Source organism: Geospiza fortis, unplaced genomic scaffold, assembly GCF_000277835.1.
Source record: "Geospiza fortis unplaced genomic scaffold, GeoFor_1.0 scaffold172, whole genome shotgun sequence".
NCBI lineage: Eukaryota > Metazoa > Chordata > Aves > Passeriformes > Thraupidae > Geospiza > Geospiza fortis.
In genome coordinates, this window is record NW_005054309.1 from 2,048,361 (window position 1) to 2,065,708 (window position 17,348).

The following is a 17,348-nucleotide window of genomic DNA, read 5'->3' on the forward strand; positions in this document are numbered from 1 at the left end:
TCTGCAGAAGAGCATCAGAGCATCAGCCACTCCCCTCCAGCACTGCCTGTTCCCCTGACCACAAGCTCCACGAGGGCTGCTCACCACCCAAGGGACCTATGACCGCTGCCAATGTCACACTGCCCACCCAGAAAGGCAACACTGAAATCCATTCCTGTTTTCCATGAGCTAAGCAAAACAGCTTAAATACTACCCAGCACTGCCAGTCCCTGTGATGGGTAAATGCTTCTGCGATCAGGGCGACATCTTTATTTAAATGGCATCTGTATGGCAGGTGCCATCAGCCTCGTCACCCCATCCATCTGTGTCAAGCCCTTACACAACCGGTGCAAATAAGCTCTGTCACTCACCCAGCCTGCTCACACAAAAGGATCCTGTGCCAAGCACGCTGACCCTCTATTAAAATCACCATCATCCAGCTTTTTATAGAAAACAGCTGATCTCCTAAGGCCTCTCTGCCACCATAACATGAATTGCAGAACTTTCAAGGGCCAGCTACACAGCTTGGGATCCACCCGCCCAGGTAGGCAGCGGCTTCAGAACGCAAAAGGCTCACAGAAAACACGCCCAATGCAAATCAATTTATTTCTGGAAGAACAGAACTTTTTCCCCCTCCATGTTTTAGCTTACTCCACCTTCCAAAATAGCCTGAACTTAGTCAAGAAAGGCATGTTCATTTTGGAATGAAGCTGCATGCACACAAAGTGCTCACACAGAAGAGCTGTGGCAGAACAACTTGTTCCTCAATAGCTATTCTGAACCACGTCTCAGTAACAGATCCAGAGTATATCTCTGTAAACGAGACATGTTGATCTGACAACCTGGTTGAAGTGGTGGGTAGAAACTTAAAACTTTTACAAAAGCATGAGCTCTCACTGACAACTCCCTTGAAGTAAGGGCACATCGATCCAAGAAAAAAAAATAGGCATCATTCACTTTTTTTCTAGAGACCTGCTTTGCATCTTCAAGTGTTCAAAAGTTATCAGTCCAGCCCCAGTGCAGGTGAGACTAACTTAAAAATCAACACATTCAAAATTACTGTGCTGAAAGTTTACCTCCTGTTTGGGAAAAGACATTCCTTTTTCCAAAACATTCCTACACGACCACAAGGCCCAGAGCCTTAAGATTATTTCAAATGGAAGACAAGATATTAAAGGAATTACAGATTTAAGAAAGCAGGGGTTGGCAAGGACTTGATTTATAGCAGAGCTTACAACAAGACCACAATCAATAGAAATCACTGAACATATTGAACATTAAAGTTAAGACACTGAATAACTCAAAACTCCATTTTGCTTATTATCACTTGTTATTGCAAGGTCTCAGATCAAAAAGTGGTTCAGAAGAATGACCTTTGTCCTCACTGCTTTTACACAGCCTGAACACTGCTTTTCTGAATGAGAATTTTTTCTGAAATAGTGTGTTAGTAATTTTCTTTTCTGATTTTGTTTCCCCCATTCAAACTTTCACTCAGCACTTCAAGTACTAGTTAATGCAATGCCTTTCCACATGCTCTGTTTCACTATCAGGCTCTCAGTATTCAGGACTCCAGCATAGTGAGAAAATCTTTGGGAAGCATCATTTAAACAAAATAAACTGCAGAATTTTTTCCCCTAAAAGGTTTCACAGGATTAGGGTTTTATACAACAGCTTGTTTTCACAAACTGTATATTCAGGATCCAATTGAAATTGGTATCTTGTTTCAGCCACCCTGCCTAAAACATGCACTTACTTCCTTTACAGCAACGTGAATTTGTTCACCACGGCCAACTCATACCACATCCCGACTAGATGCATATGCATATATATATATATATACACACAGGCATGTGCTGTCTCATCTAAGCTGGCCATGACCAACACAAGGCTCATTCAGCCAGGAGGAGGGTTCCTAAAGCCTTATCTGCACCCGGAGTGGTTTAGTGTTACTGGGCTGAAAGGAAACACAGAGACATCCTGTTTATAGGCTGTAGAGCCCAATGGATAAACAAGTGCATCTCAGTTAGAGGCACGGTGGGGCAGGGGGAGGGGAACAGCAGGGCAGAAAGCGAGGCTCAGGGGCTGTGAGGACACTGAAACCCCAGCTGGGCTGGCTGCCTGGCAGCGTGGCCGAGGGAGGCTGCAGAATGTACAGAATGTGCCGCCCCGCCGCGGCTGCCGACCCCCGGGGCCCCAGCCTGCTGTCCCTCACCCAGCCCTGGTCACTTCCTGGCACCCCGAGAGGCGACACCGGAGATGTTCCTCCACTCCCTCCTCTCTGCTCTCCCAACGTACGCCCACACCACCGAGCCTTTCTGTGCACTTGGTGCTTCATCTGCCAGCTGGGCACGCTCAGGGTTTTTGCAATGCCACAGTGGGAAGGGTGGTGAGCAGGGTCAGTCAAGCCTCTCTGCTGGCCACTTGGGGAAGTCAATTGCCTTCACTTGGCATCTGCTGCTGGCCACCAGCAGAGATGGACCCTGGGCTGGACGGACAGGATCTGAGCAAACCCAAGATCACTGCTGTAAGCCCCATCCCCAGCTACCGCAGGGAGGAGACAGTCCTCCAAGACATGTTCCTCCCATTCCTCTTCAGTCAGGAAAACACTGGAAGTCCATCACCAGGTTACAAGGAGGTACCAGAGTTATTCTCATTTTAATTATCACTTGTGTTCATTGGCCCAGCATGAGGGAGTGGGTCAGGGACAGAACTATGGGATAGATGCAAGAAACAGGAGATCTATAGAAAAACGCTACAAACAGCCCTCTGCTTCTGATATTGTTCTGCCTATCCTTAAAGTGATAGAAAAATGTGAAGATCTACCTTGGTCCAGACCCAAGAGCTCCTTGTGCCTCTAGCAGGTGTAAAGCCACAATACTCCTCCCCTGGACTGCCCTTGACCAGGAGGCAGAAGCTGTCTGGCTGTTCCACATCTGCCAAGGCACCAACATTGTGACCATGGTGACTCACTAGGCCAGTTCCACGGAGCTCCAGGCTACCTCCAGCCTCTGCAGCAAACCTCCAAGTAACAGCTCAACTCCACAGACATCTGGCCATTGTTGACACAACACCCTAACAAACAAGAGCCAAACTGGGAACTCGGGAGAGAACACGGAACAACTTATGGGCTCAGACAAATAAGGAGCCCAACAGGGATGTTTCCTACCTGGCCAATCTTCACGTGAAGGATCTAATCCCACTTCCCACACCTTTGCTACTCCACTGATCATTTTTCCCCCTTCACTAGAGAACACAGGGAATGAACTCACACTCATCCTCATCCAGCACAGAAGGGAAAGTTTTGGCTCCCCTGCTTCCAGTTACAGACAAGCATCTCATGCCAACTCACAGAGGAGGATTTGAACAGAGCACTGACACCTCACAGGGCAACCCAAAACAAGAGACCCAGGTCAAGGCTCAGGTGTGACTTCTCATATCTGTTTCCTTTTTCGTTTTTACTGCCTCATTTTTCTCTGCAGGTCCAGAAACTCTCTACAATGGAGGGCCAAACCTCAACATGTTCCCCAGCCTCTCTAGTCTGAAAGACTTGATCCAAACCCTGCCCTAAGCATGAGCAAGGGAGAATTATCCCTGTGTGTACAAGCACAGCTTGCTGGTGAGTGATGCCAGCATTCACACTCTGAGCACTTCCATCACAACATGGCTGGCACAGCCAGTGCTTCACAACCACCACAAAAACACCACGGTTCTGCAAGGACACACAAGAACAGGGACTTGCTCACACTCTGACATGAACTGAGGATAAGGCAGTGCTGCCAGACCCTTGGCTGATGAACTGAGGCCTGGGGAACCTGAGAGCTGCTCCCAAAACAAAGTCCTGAGCACGTAATCTCTCACTTGTTTCCCATCCTACTCTTTGTCTCCTGCAACAGAGATACTTCTGACTCATACCAGGCTTCCGCAGGCCTGACACAACAGGCCAACAGACTCTCCTTGAAATCAAACAATAGCAAGCACCAGGTGACTGTGCCTTGGCCAAGAAGGACCCAGACTCAAGACAGTCCTCAGAGGTACAGCTCCAAAGTAAATAAATGTTGATGAACTCCTTTTCTCATCAGCTCTGTGTAGTTCTGATGCCTTTATTTTGCCTTCCTTCCAGCTGGAAAGAAAGTTCATTGAGAATGAAAGCTAGTGACTCGCAGTGAGCAGTGACAGATGCTGCCTGCCTGCATGTGTGAAAAAACTCTGACAGGCAGAAATAACACACCTCACATGTCTTGTGGTGGCAGTGAAGCAATAAATATTCTAATAGACTACTAAGGTTCATAGTAATAATGCTGAGCTCCCTTTACGGAAGCCACTCCCCATGCCAGATGACATCTGCCATGGTATAGATGTTCCTGGAACAGGGAGATATTTTTAAATCCCTCAATGTGGCACAAAACTGTGAGTGTATCAGCCAAAATACCAGCCATCACAGCGTTTATATATAGCCTTGCACATACCATCTATAGATGGGAACACAGACAGATACATGGTATCTAGCAGCATTACAAACAGACATTCTTCTGCTGGTCTCCAGGACTTGAGAAGTAACTTCTCAGCCAGCAGCTCCACCCATGTCATCCCACCCTGTGCAGCTCTCCACCAGCTTCTGTTCCTTAAGTGCTGCATCTCAACTCTCATCATCAAAAGCCTGTCCCTGCGCTTCCCACGTGTCCCCTCTTCTACAGGGCAGCGCAGGTGACAGGGTCTCCCCAGAGCACCCCTCTGTACACACACCCTCCAAACCACAACACACGGGCCCCAAAACTTCCTCTGTGCTGTGACAGGTCCTGAGAAGGAGTTAGAAAATCTTCAAGGCAGTCCAGTTCACTCAGGGACACCTCTGACACGTACAAACTCTAGGCATGGCTCCTATCAGAGGCAGGAATACAGAGGTGCTAGAGGGAAAAGAATTTGCAAGTTCCAAACTAGCAATAGCTCCCCATGGAGCACCTGTAATTGCTTCCCAGGAACTCTGCTGGCACCCTAGCTACTGTATGGAAAAGAAAAAAATAAAAATTGTTTTTAAAACTGGCTTCAGGTCCTACAACATTCTCTCACGAGTATGAAATGCGCATCAGCACTTCAAAACGAGCACCGCAGCAGCCGTCAGACCCAGGGTGATGTTTAAGCTCTTGATACAGTTATCTGCCTAATAATAACCCAAAGAGCACTCCTTGCCTGGCTGCCTGCCAGACCACATGCAGACTCTCTGCCCTTTCTGCCTCTTTTTTTTTCTTCTTAAGTTTTTTAACTTTGTCAGACATGGAAACGTTGACTCTTAGAAATTCAGCCTCTTCTGCGAAACAATTAGCTGAGACTTCTTCATTGTTGTGGAAAGCATGACTTGGGTGCCGGGGAGGGAAGACAAAGGGGAAAACTCATGTATTTTGCCTTCACGTGTGCTTTGTTTTCTCCTCTGGCAGGAAACAGTGAGAAAGACTCTGACCCAGCTGCCTCAGCTGCGTTGGAAATGATTGTATCAGCTCCACCTGCTCAATGTGAGTATTATTCAGGACTGCAAGGACAATGATTTGAGGCAAATCAGCAGTGACTGGTGTGTTCTCGAGGGATAAATGCTACACTGGTGCATGACACAAGTGATCCACAACAGTGGCACAACAGCAACAAGGTTGGGAGGAGGAAGCAAAGTGGGAGAGAGAGATAAACATCTCCACCTGTTTTTCTAGGGAAAAAGATATAACAAGGGGAGCACAACTTGTTCAAACATTTCAGTCTGCACATTTTTTCCAGCACTCAGAAGCAACAAATGAACTGCATCAAGAGATCCAGCAGCTATAGCTCAGAGAGGAACATCGTGTCCATGTCAAGCTTTCAAAGCCTTATAAAATATAAGGAGCTCAACATGGTTTCTTTATATTCAGAGAATAACAGCCTTGACAAAACAGGCTGAGGTTCCACACTTTGCCATTCACACCTGCTATGGATCTGGCCCTGTGCATCACTGAGTTTAGGTGTGGTGTAGCCCCACTGAAGCAGGTCCTGCAGACCACTCCTCAAAGTAACAAGGGAGCCTCTAAAAAGCACGTGGACAACAGCACAGGCTGAAGCAACTGCTGCTGAAGCACAAGAGACGCACTTCAATGGTGTTTTTAAAAGGAAAAGATAAAAAGAAAAAGGGAAAAAGCATACCTTTGCAAGTTCCAGCACAAGAAGAAAGCCCCAGGTCACTGCTGTAGCTAATGAGAAGGGTGACAGTGGTGCTCAGCAAGACTGTTCAAAACATCCTCATGACTTTTTTTTTTTAAATCAAGCAAAATACACACAAACAGCATCATGTCTGCAGCAGGCTGCTGCTTTGACATCCATACAGCCAGCAAGACCCTGTGAAGTTTTAATAGGCAGGTCAAGCCTACAAAGGCTTTGCTACCACCCTCTCCTGCCTCCACAATGTACCCCATTCCCCAGTGGTTTTACTCCGAGAACTTCACAAGCTTTCACCAGAACTGCTGCTCAGAGAGCAGCCTGCTCACAAAGCACGCACAGCTCCAGCAGGAGAGAAGAAGCCCTTTAGCTTATTCTGCATCGTATTCCTGCAGGATCCAAGTAAATAACATCTCACAAAAACAAACTGCATCAGGCATGGGACCCTCGTGACCCAAATGGGTGAGTTTTCATAAGAATTTACCACTTTTACCTCCACACAGTCAGAGAAGTGGAAACAAGCCAGGAAAGAAGGAGGCATCGCCCTTTGCAAACACCCAACGAGCCCAACTGAAAACACAAAGCCCAGCACCTTTGGAGACATCCCCTGCACACCCCGGCAGGGCAGGCGGCTGGAGATTAAAAAGACCCAACAGGAAAGCTCTTCTGTAGGAGCTGATATTTCAGCTACTAAAGAAATTTCTGTTTAAACAGACATTAATTGCATATGCTCAGGAATTTCTCAGTTTTACCACTTAAAAAACACCCAAAGCCACTTTGAGGCTCTTCCTTTTTTTTCTCTCCTGCCTTTATTTGCTCTGTAAACACATTTGTGTGCACCCTGGATCCTGTAACATTCTGCTGCAGTGACAGCATCTCTAAAACAGAGCAGCAGCAACCTACACATCTCACCAGGGACTGCTGAACGTCCTGGGTCCTGCCCCTGCCATCACAGCACATCAGGATGTACCACAAAACCCAGCTCCTGGCAGGACCTTCTCCCAGCCCAGGATGAAGATGTCATTGGTGCCATTTGTACCAACAGATAACACTATCAGGAGCAATGCTCACAACCTCAGCCTGCTCCCTCGCAGGCTGAAACTCTCAACGAAACCCTACCTGTGAGCACTGGCGTTTGTTTGTTAAGGTGCTGTTGCAAGTTTACCCACAGATCAAGGCCTTGATTGCGGCAGGTGGAAGATGTGAAATAACTGCAAATACTTTGTCGCCTTTTGAAGAGGCCGCTGAGGTCAGCCCAGTGATACTTCCCATCCCATGCTGGGCAAGAGTGGCAGAGAGCCTCCTGTGCACAAATAGGATCATGGCCAACTGCCACAGTAGGGCTGCCCATAAAGCTGTCATGAAGATGCCAGGAAGAAGGACAGGACAAATGGAACCACAAAACTTGGATCAATTCTTTGTTTTACCATATATGTACCTACACATCAACGTTTATATACACCTGGCAACATCTGTGCAGCTTTGGGCGAGCTTTGACCCTTCCTAGTCAGTAAAGAGAGTGTAAAATCAGTGCCCTAAACACACCTGGAGGCAAGAGAACACCCAGCAGCTCCATCTCCTCCTCATCACTGCACACAGCAGGAAACTTCAGCAAGGACACACCAGTGAAATGCCTCTGGAGCCCAAGGGAGCAATCTGTGGCACCAGCCCAGAGGAGCTCCTGGCAGATAGCCCACGATACTTTCTATTATGTCCTTTAATATTGCCTTACATCTCACACATCTGTTGGCCTCCCTCTCCAAGGGGAAGGCTGGGAGTGACTCCTCTTGTCAAACAGGTCTGCTGAATGCCTTGAGCAGCATGAAATCTCCTGAGAGCAGCCTGAGAATCTCTCTCCCCTCTGAAATCAGGTCACCTCCACCATACTCAACCTCAGCCCACCCAGACAGTAAAGTCTGAACCAAAACTCAGACACCTTTGGCTGGGCTGGCCATGCCACTACCAACAAGCCAAGCGAAGCAGCCTCTGCAGCACCTCACAGAAGGGGGGTAGGAGAGGGAAGTAATTTTTGACAATGGAAATGTAATGGAACATTTTGTATCGATCCATTGTGGGATGAGTCATGGTCAGAGTGACTCGCCTCCTCTTCCCCACTCCCAAATTATGGACTGCAAGAAATGAGCAGAGATAATGGGCAATTTCAGATGTTCTGAACTCAGGTTTCTCTCCTGCTGGAACAGCATGCCATGACAGCAGATGGACTGAGCTCCACAGAGGCCCTACATGTTCCCACACCTTATACTGGCTACAAAAGAATTGTGTCTAACTAACAGGCCATTAGCAAAGAACTAGAAGGATGGGAGACTACTTTGTGGAAGAAATGAGGAGTCAGAAGGAAGATCTGAACAGGATCAACAGTACAAGGAGACACAAAAAATAGATGGGGATCAGATACAAGCCCCAGAAAAAGATAAGCAAGCTGGAGGTAGATTTCTACATATACACACACACACACCCCCCCGCCAATCTCTGATTTGCTGTCTGAGTCTCCAGGGGACTAACTAACTTTGAGGGCATAAAGAAGAAGATGACAAGCTGCTTATGCACTTGCCTATTAATGTTTGGCAGTGGGACACAGACAGGATGTGACCACCCAGCACGCCACCACATGGGGCATTCAAGCCTGACCAAGAAATCTTCCAGCACTGGACTCCAGCCAGGACCAGTACACTCCATTCAGAGAAGAAACTGGTACTTCAAACCCTGGGAGATGACTAATTGCAGTAGCTGAGTTATGGCATAGCTTTTAACACACAACGAAGAGACATTAAGGTCATCTTGACTCTCATCTACACCATCCCCTCCCACAGCAGACTTGCTGCTCTTTTTTTCCTCCTACTCCTTTTCTCACTTTCTTCCCTCCCCTTCAACATTCTTTCCTTTCAGGTCTTCTCACCTCCCTCCATACCCATTTACCTTCCTCTCTCAATCCACTCCTCCAGCACTTGAAAAACCCTTCACCCACAACTGCCACAGCAAAAGCCCTTCTCTTCCAGGAATATGCTTTATCTGGTGTTTGATCTCCAGCAATTATCTGTGCTAACCCTTCCACAGACCTCAAGTGCACATTTGTCTGCCTTGCTTTGCAGAATCTTTAGGACAAGGACTGTCATCTTCCCCACCTGTAAAGCACAGGATACATTTACTGGGCTAGTAAGTGATAAATAAGCCACCTCAGCATTTCAGGGCAGCTCAGCGTGGGTTCCCTTGGTGTTTGCCTTCCCTCCACTGCAAACTAACCTACCTGTAAGACTTTTTCTTCCTTATCTCTGTTACAAGGTTATCACTTGAATTTATCTGCATTTTTCAAAAAAAAAAAAGTTGAGACAGGGAGGTGGGGAAACAAAGGGCCTTTACGAGCCCAGTTCAACCTCAGCTCAAACCCTGAGATGTAGAGGAGCTTGTGGGAGCACCACAGGGAGAGACCACAGCCAGAAGTAACTCACTGGAATTATTTCAAACCCCACGTCTCACTTCTATTCAGTCTTCAGTAGTTTTTGGACAAGCAGACACACGTGGCTATTTGCTCAGGGAGCAATTATCAAATCTACATCCAATTCCACCAGCTGAGTGTGTGTCTGCCTTTGGAAGGAAGCTGGAAAACAGACGAGTAGACCATTGAAATGGAAAACCAGGGTAAGGAAATAGAAATTACAAAGAAAAATTACCACAACACACAGGGCATCCAGAGGTGACTAAGAGGGAGCCTGGGCTTCAGTGAATAAAAACATCAAAACAGGGAAAACAAAAGCCTCCACCCATGTCAGAGCCCATGCATGGAACTGGGCTGGTTGGCTGGCAACCACAGCCATGCAGGATGAGGGATTTGCATAACAGGTAGAGCACTTCTCAGGAATCAAGGTGATTCCTCAGGAATCACTTCTCAGGAATCAAGGTGCTCATTCAATTAAAATAAGAGGGCAAAAGTACTTGCTAGACAGCTCACTGAGTTGAGATAAAGAAGCAGCTTTTAGCATCATGAGAACCTAGGTTGTCTGGGGTTTCTGCTCTCTGGCTCCCTGCACTCCTCCACCACGTGGATCTCAGCCCATCTCCCCGCACACCCCAGCTCCTCACCTACATGAGGACACTGCTCCAGTCCCTGCAGCACACCCATCCCCAGTGCCCTCCCAGCCTTCAGAAACACTTCACTGGGAACATGCTCAAAAGCCACATCCTCCTCTGTCCCTGCAGCTTTAACAGCCTCTACAAGGCTATCTGATGCAGCTTTCTGACCCTCACACATCTTGGGGGAGAATTAGCTGATAACTAACAAAGCACTGCAGGAGCCACGTGTGTCAGGAAGCCCATGTGATAGCACCGGTGTGCTGTGAGAAACCTCATCCAGATCTGTGGGAAAAATTACAATTCTTGTTACTGGTTTCATCTGAACTCACCAACTACCCTCAAGACTACACAGCACAGGAATGCCTCCAAGTAAATAACAGTGGGGCCACTCAAATCCCCTGCGATTAGACAAGGTCACCAAATCAGCAACAAGCAAGACACAATGAAAATTAAGAACAGAAGTCAAACAATCACCTAGAAAATAACAGGAGACCATGTAAAACCACCAAGCCAACAAGCACCCCTTCCTTCACACAGAATGCTCACAGCAGCATTTCACCCAATAGAGATGGAAGAGCTGGTGCTTAATGCTGACCCTGGAAACTTGCCCAGAAGTTTTTACACCACTCAGCACCCTGTGCATAAAAGGGCAGCAGTGGTGACACTCCTGGTGAACTCCTGCTGGCCAAGCTGTCTGGCAGGTATAGTTTAAAAAGCTGGGTTTGGAAAATATTGCCTTTTTATAGCTTATCTCAGTGCAGACAGCTGCCTCACACCTCTAGAAATAGCAGGATTTAACAGCCATGTTTGCAGGGACAGATTTTAAAGGTTCCATCTTCTAAGAAACAACCTACACATTCAGAAACAGGAGGCCAGATTTGTTTTGGTACTGGAACCCCCTTCCATATGCTAAGCATACCCACGGATTTGCAAAAACCCTGCTCTGAAAATGGGATGTTCATTCAGCAACAGGCGAACAGTAACTGGCATTTGCCTTCCTATAGAGTCTGTTCCCAGCACAACCAGCAGAGAAGTAGCAACATGATTAGGCTGATATTGCCTTTTGCTGAAAATTCCTGGCATTTTAGAAGTAAAATAGTGGTGGAGGAGAGCATTAAACACTGGAAAAACAAGACTAATAACTTAAATACAAATACCCCACAGGCAAAGCCAATCAGCACCTCTCTGTTGTTCCTCTTAAGATGGAGCAAGTCAGGATCAGATCCCAAAGCATTGTTTTGATTTGTCTGAGGTGATAAGGACTGAGCCAAGAGATTCACTCCTGGGTCAGTCCCACAGCTGCAAACCCCAACCCCAGGAGTCTGGAGGAACTTCTTCAGCCTCCTCAACTCTCATCATGCCAGTGAGTGCAACAGGGATAATATTAATTTTCCTACCTTTTAGAAATAAGAAGGTTTTTTAGACAAGAAGCATCAAATTCCCATGTATTTAACACTGGAAGTGCTGATGCTAAGGATGTAAATGACTCCAAATCTAACAGGGCTCTGCAGAATTTCCATAGTACCACCTTTTACTAGCAATAGATGGACCAGTTGACTACAGCATCTTCTTCATCAAGAAATTTTTAATTTTTTTTTTTAACTGAAGGAAGGGGTACTAAAGACAACAACCTGCTGTGAAATGGCCAAAATTCCTATGCAAACAACTCATTAGCAGTGTTCAAATGCAATTTAAATTACTAGTTGTTAAAGTGTTCCTCAATTTCATGGTAAGTTTCCAAGCAAAATTACATGCTATGTACTATTTAATTGATTGTTTTCTACTTCTTAACATCCATTTATTCCCTCCTCCTGTCCTTTTCTTAATTTCAAGGGATGATGATGACTTTTCAGGGAAGAAAGGGGAACAGTAAATGGAGCTGAAGAGGGATTTACCTGAAGAACAAGGATGTAGGAGGGAAGTGGCTGCCAAAACCAGGCAGTTTCACCAGAACTCATCCCTCTGATATTTTTGCAGTAGGGGTGTGAGACAACACAGCACAAGGATTCTTTTCCTCTCCACCACAGGCAGCCAGGCTTCTGAAACCTGATATTTCTTTAAAACATTGTCCTCCCCACCAGGACATGCAGTAAGCACAGTTAACTATTCCAGAACATCAGTAAAGCAACAAGAAAACTCCTTTCCTCCTTCTGGGCACGTTAGTCCTTGAACCAACACACCCACTGGAGGCAAACAAGTTGTTCTCACTTGGAGATCTCATCCCAAATGCAAATACCTAACTCACAGGAGCAAAGTCCCCCCCAAAGCTGACTGAAGAATTAAGCTCTGACTGAGACTTCCTGCTGTGTGACCAGCTGGTACAGGAGAATGTGTATGATAAAGCTAATAGCAACAGACATTTCCTAAAAGCCTGCACTCCACTCAGATGCCAGGAAAGAGCAGCCATACAATTAGGTGAGGTGCCATCTGGAAATTTCTAATGTAATGATACATTGAGATCATGCCACACACCAGCAACACAGATCAGCTTTGTGAAAAACTCAATGCCCCTTGGTTTACCTTTAAGCAACCGATGCAGAAATATTTTGTGCTCAGAAAAGTATGACTTTATTAGAGTAAGAGAGATGGGTTTAACAGCATCACTGCCCGAGGCCACAAAGCACCCACCTGTCTGCAGGAGCTGAGCACAAACCATCACATGAAATACAGAGATTTGCACTTTTCCATAATCTGCTACACAGTGCCCTAATTTCTGTGCCTGCACACAACAATAACACTACTTTCCTCAGCATTCATGCACAATTTAGTACTTAAGAGATCCGAAACCTTTGCCTAAAGAAACACAAAGTGTAAGATGTGCAGAGGTTTGTAACCTTCACCCCTTCCATGCCCACATGTGCCAGTCCCATGCTATCTGGGGCAGCTTCTCTTACCTGCCATGGGGCACACACACCCAGCCCTCAGTGCATACTGAGCTCCCTCAGAACACTCAAATCACAGTGCTGGTGTAACCCCTTTGCCAGCTATGCAGTGCCAGCTCTGGATTGATCAGGGCAATAGCCAGGATGGAGGATGGGCTGTGAACCCAAACCCCCCTACATGGGAGCTAAAGCAAGTTCTTTGTGCTTAACCCATCATTAAAAGAGATTGAGAGAAGCTTAAGAAAGGCAGGCATGGAGCTCTCTGAACGCTCTTGAGGGCCAGAGCCATGGAAGGCTTCTCAGGCTGGAGTGTTTACTAGGTGCCAGGCTAGAGGAGGGGAAAAAAAAAATCTTTAGACAGCTGTATTAATTTACAGCTCAGCCCTTAATGGCTCTGTTCCTGGAGCAGGAGAAAATCCTTTGTGGATCCTGGATAGCGTCAGTGGTCACTGAATGTGCTCAGGTCCTGGAGAAACACCAGATGGAGAGCCCTGGCAGGCTGCAGTCCCAGCTGTGGGCATCACCTCGTCCTCCAGAGCTCCCCCAGCTCTGCCAGCACCCACCAGGAAAGGGGGCACAGGCAGCACATGGGGAGCTCATGCTGCACAGTCTGTCCAGCTCTCAAGTCACGTCCTCGCAGGGGTGAGGTGTTGCACAGAGAAGGATCAGCACGTGAACATTTCCCAGACGTGCCAGACTAGCCCTGGCACCCAGGCACTGCTCATCCTTGTCTTCCAACAAACAGCACGTCCTGGTGAGCAGGAAAGGGAAGAAACTGCGAGGGGAACAGAACATCATCATTTCCAGTCCCACCGTGCTGTTCCCAAAACTCCAAGCTCAGCCACAGGCAGCTGGTGAAGCCTGGATGTGCCACCAGAAGCACGGCCATCGCACAGGGGCACGTGGACACAGCAAAGCAAAGCACAGCACGCAAGGAGCAACACAGACCATGGTCCCACTGCCACAATTCCACAGCTTGGCACCACCATGCATGACAGAGGATGAGTGTCTGCTGGGGCAGTCCTTGGGCCAAGGCTTCAGGTGCTGTGACAGCTCCATACATGTCCCCAGGGCCCTGTTTCCTGAGCCATCACCTTCCCTGCCCGTGCAGGCTGGGCACTCTTTAGGACAGCAGTTCTTCCCTTTGCATCAAATCAGCCCAGCCAGGCCCTGACCCCAAAAGCTGCAGTAATCCAATCAGCCTTTTGAAACAACAGAGATTAAAATACAGCTGAACTCTACAAACCCCCAGCACGTCTCAGCCACAGAAAAGGCTTCAGCAATCCTTCATCACTTTTTGTGGCCAAGCGTTTTCTATCACACATCCATCCTCATGCTAACTATCTTTTCCTGTTAAGACAATCCAGACAGTTTTGTACCTCAAGGACCTGCTGCAAATCCACAGCTCTGGAAAAACCAAGGAGTATTAAGCCCTATTTAAAAGGGCAAATCAAAATCAACAAGAAGTTTACCTTTCCAACAAAGCTCTTAAATTTAAGAGGGAGAGTATGAAGCAACAGGTCTGAAGAAGCCTAAAAGTGCCAGTTAACTAAGAAAATGCAAGGATTACTAACCAGCATTGGGAACTATAAAAGGGTTTTCACCAATGCCCCTTCCAAAGTAAAAGGATGAAGTGCAGTGCCTCCCATTTGAGGTGCAGGACTGGCTGCTCCATGACCCCCAGAGCAGTGTTAAAAGCACTCTGTACATGTTACATGCTCCAAATGACAAGAGGAATGCAGGATGGTGGATCTCTGCTCCAGATTCCTCAGCATGGTTTTAGCTGCCATGAATAAAACAGGAAGCAGAGCATCTTCCAGGTTCCCCCCACACCCCTGACTGTGTGGATGAACTGCAGCTTCCTTTCAGGAAATAGAAAGGAAAGAGCAGAAGGAGGGGGGGAGGGGAAAAAAAAGAAAAAAAAAAGAAGCAGCCAGCTACAATACTACAATATCAGAGAGATTAAAAATTTAACACCAAGGAAAAACACAGAAAAGGAAAAAAACAGACCCTCAAAGTTTATCCAGTTACAGTAGCTAAACTTCAACTAAGAGAACAGAGTTAAATATTAACAATTGAGAGAACTATATCCATGTGTTATACAGCCTTTTATCACACACTCTCGCTTAAGCAACAGAAATCATACACAAGCTGTGTTTTCCTTGCTGACCACATGAATATATCCTCCTTTACAGTGCTCTGCTGCCTTGCTGCACTACCAAGTGAAACTAAAAGGAAAAGCATGACTGAATGGGACCTGGTTTAAATTATCTTTATACCTGCTCCTGAAGAAACATTTTGCCTTTGAGACCAATCCACTAAGCCAACTCTCCCTGCTACAGAAGGTTTCATTGGGTCTCTTGCTGTTGATCCACATGCCTGCCTCCACCAGCAATGCACACACTTTGATGCAATACATCTGACTAAACAAAACAACAAAAAAAATCCCAAATTGCTTGCTATAACAGCAATGATGCACTTACCAGCATTCAGGCAAGTTCCTTTGCTAACATGCTTCCCTCTCGAGCACATCAAATTTGGAACAAGGTCCAGGAGCAAGAGAGAACTGAAAACTGACCACAACAAGCTTCCAAAACAAGAAAGGGGGGGATAAAAAAAAAACCTTACTACAGGAATTCAAATCCTGCTTCCACCAGACCCTGAGTCACCTCCCCTCCCTTGCAATAGATCAGAGCAATGGGTAAACATTTCCAAATATGGAGATCAAAACTCCAAAGGATGTAAAAAAAAAAACACCCTTCTCTCCCTGGCTTTGGCACAGGGATGATTTGCCCCTCTGAAGCATGAGCTGAGCACATTGCCTTTGCTGACCTACACAGAGCCTGGACATGGGGCCACACATAATCACCTTCAACTGTGCTTCAGAGGCTCCTGGCGTAATGGGTGACACTGCATCTCTGTCCCCTCCCAGGGATGCACAGGAATGGGAGCAACTCCAGGAGTTGTTGCTACTCAACCCCTGCAACAAACTTCTCTTTCGTACCTCAACTCACCAGCAGAAAACCTCCTAGAACTACTTTTTAGATTGTTCTCTGAAGGCAAATAGGCAGATTCAGGCTGTGATTATAGCAACATCAGCTTGGCCCAGAAAAGGCAGGCTCAGCCATCAGTCACACCACATCCCACAGTGGCTGCTCACCTGGCACAGGGAAATCTCCCCTGACCTGGCTCATTAAGATAGTGCTTTTTAAAGAGCATATATTTGAACTTGCATTATGGAAAATAAACATAAAAACAAAAGACAGCACTGCAGAAAGGCACAAACTGAAGGACAAGACAAGATCCCTGCAGGTACAAGGAGGCCCAGAATGGCAGCACACATCAATACCTGCTGGGACACTCAGCACTGTACCCCATGTCAGGTGGGAACTGGGGAGCACCCAGCCTTCCTACCCCTGGTAAAGGAACTTGAGTGTCAATGCTCAAACACACAAACCAAGTTTAAGAGGCATTTTTCTTAGAGGGCATAACTATCCCTGCAGAGCCTGCATGCACACCAGAGCAACATCCCTGTGCCAGCACTGCCTCAAGCATCAGTCCTCAGCAGCAAAGGCTGACCTGCAGGCAGCAGAAGCTGACTGTGCCTGCCAGCCTGGGCCAGCAGCCTCCTGGTAGCTGCAGCCATGGCTCCTGGGGCAGGCAGCCTCTCAGGAATGTGCACAGCAGGACATTTTCAAGGAAAACCGGCTGCTGAGGCCAGGCGATCCAACCAGACCAGAGTGATTCCCCAGCACCACCCACAAGATGCTATTGAATTTATAGGGAAGGAATTCCAGAGCTGACTCTGCCCATGTATGGCCAAAACAAACTGTAAAAAAGCAACATTACAGTACATCTGGCTTTCACTGGGACTGAGGCACAGGCTTTGGGAGAAGCTGCAATCCTGCAGTGACAGAGGCTCTGCAATTACCTCCAGGAACTGAGCAGTGGTCTGGGCCCGTGGCAACAAGAGTTTAGCACCCAGAGGTGACAGAAAACATTTAAACCATTGCTTTAAAAGGTAACAAAGTTCTCTGCCTTTTAGAATACACCCACATTTAACTCAGTGATCCATCGCTACCACTGCAAAAAAATCAACCTTGCCCGGCAGCACCAGCACATGTTCATTACACTGGTGGTCATAAAGGCAGCTCTAAAGAGTCAACAGTCCAAGTGGCACTAAGTGGTACACCAGGACAACCTCAGTGCATTGCAGGCTGGGACTAG

The 17,348-nt window shown here is 47.0% G+C and overlaps 1 protein-coding gene across 1 annotated transcript in view; it reads right to left on the reverse strand.

The window, feature by feature from the left end:
- Window positions 1–15,731, reverse strand: part of LOC115947675 (lipoma-preferred partner homolog) — a 142,611-nt gene extending 126,880 nt beyond the window's left edge. The window contains exon 1 of the mRNA XM_031055418.1: window positions 15,605–15,731. The gene's annotated coding sequence lies outside the window, so the exon portion shown is untranslated. The remainder of the gene's footprint in view (window positions 1–15,604) is intronic.
- Window positions 15,732–17,348: the final 1,617 nt, after the last annotated feature.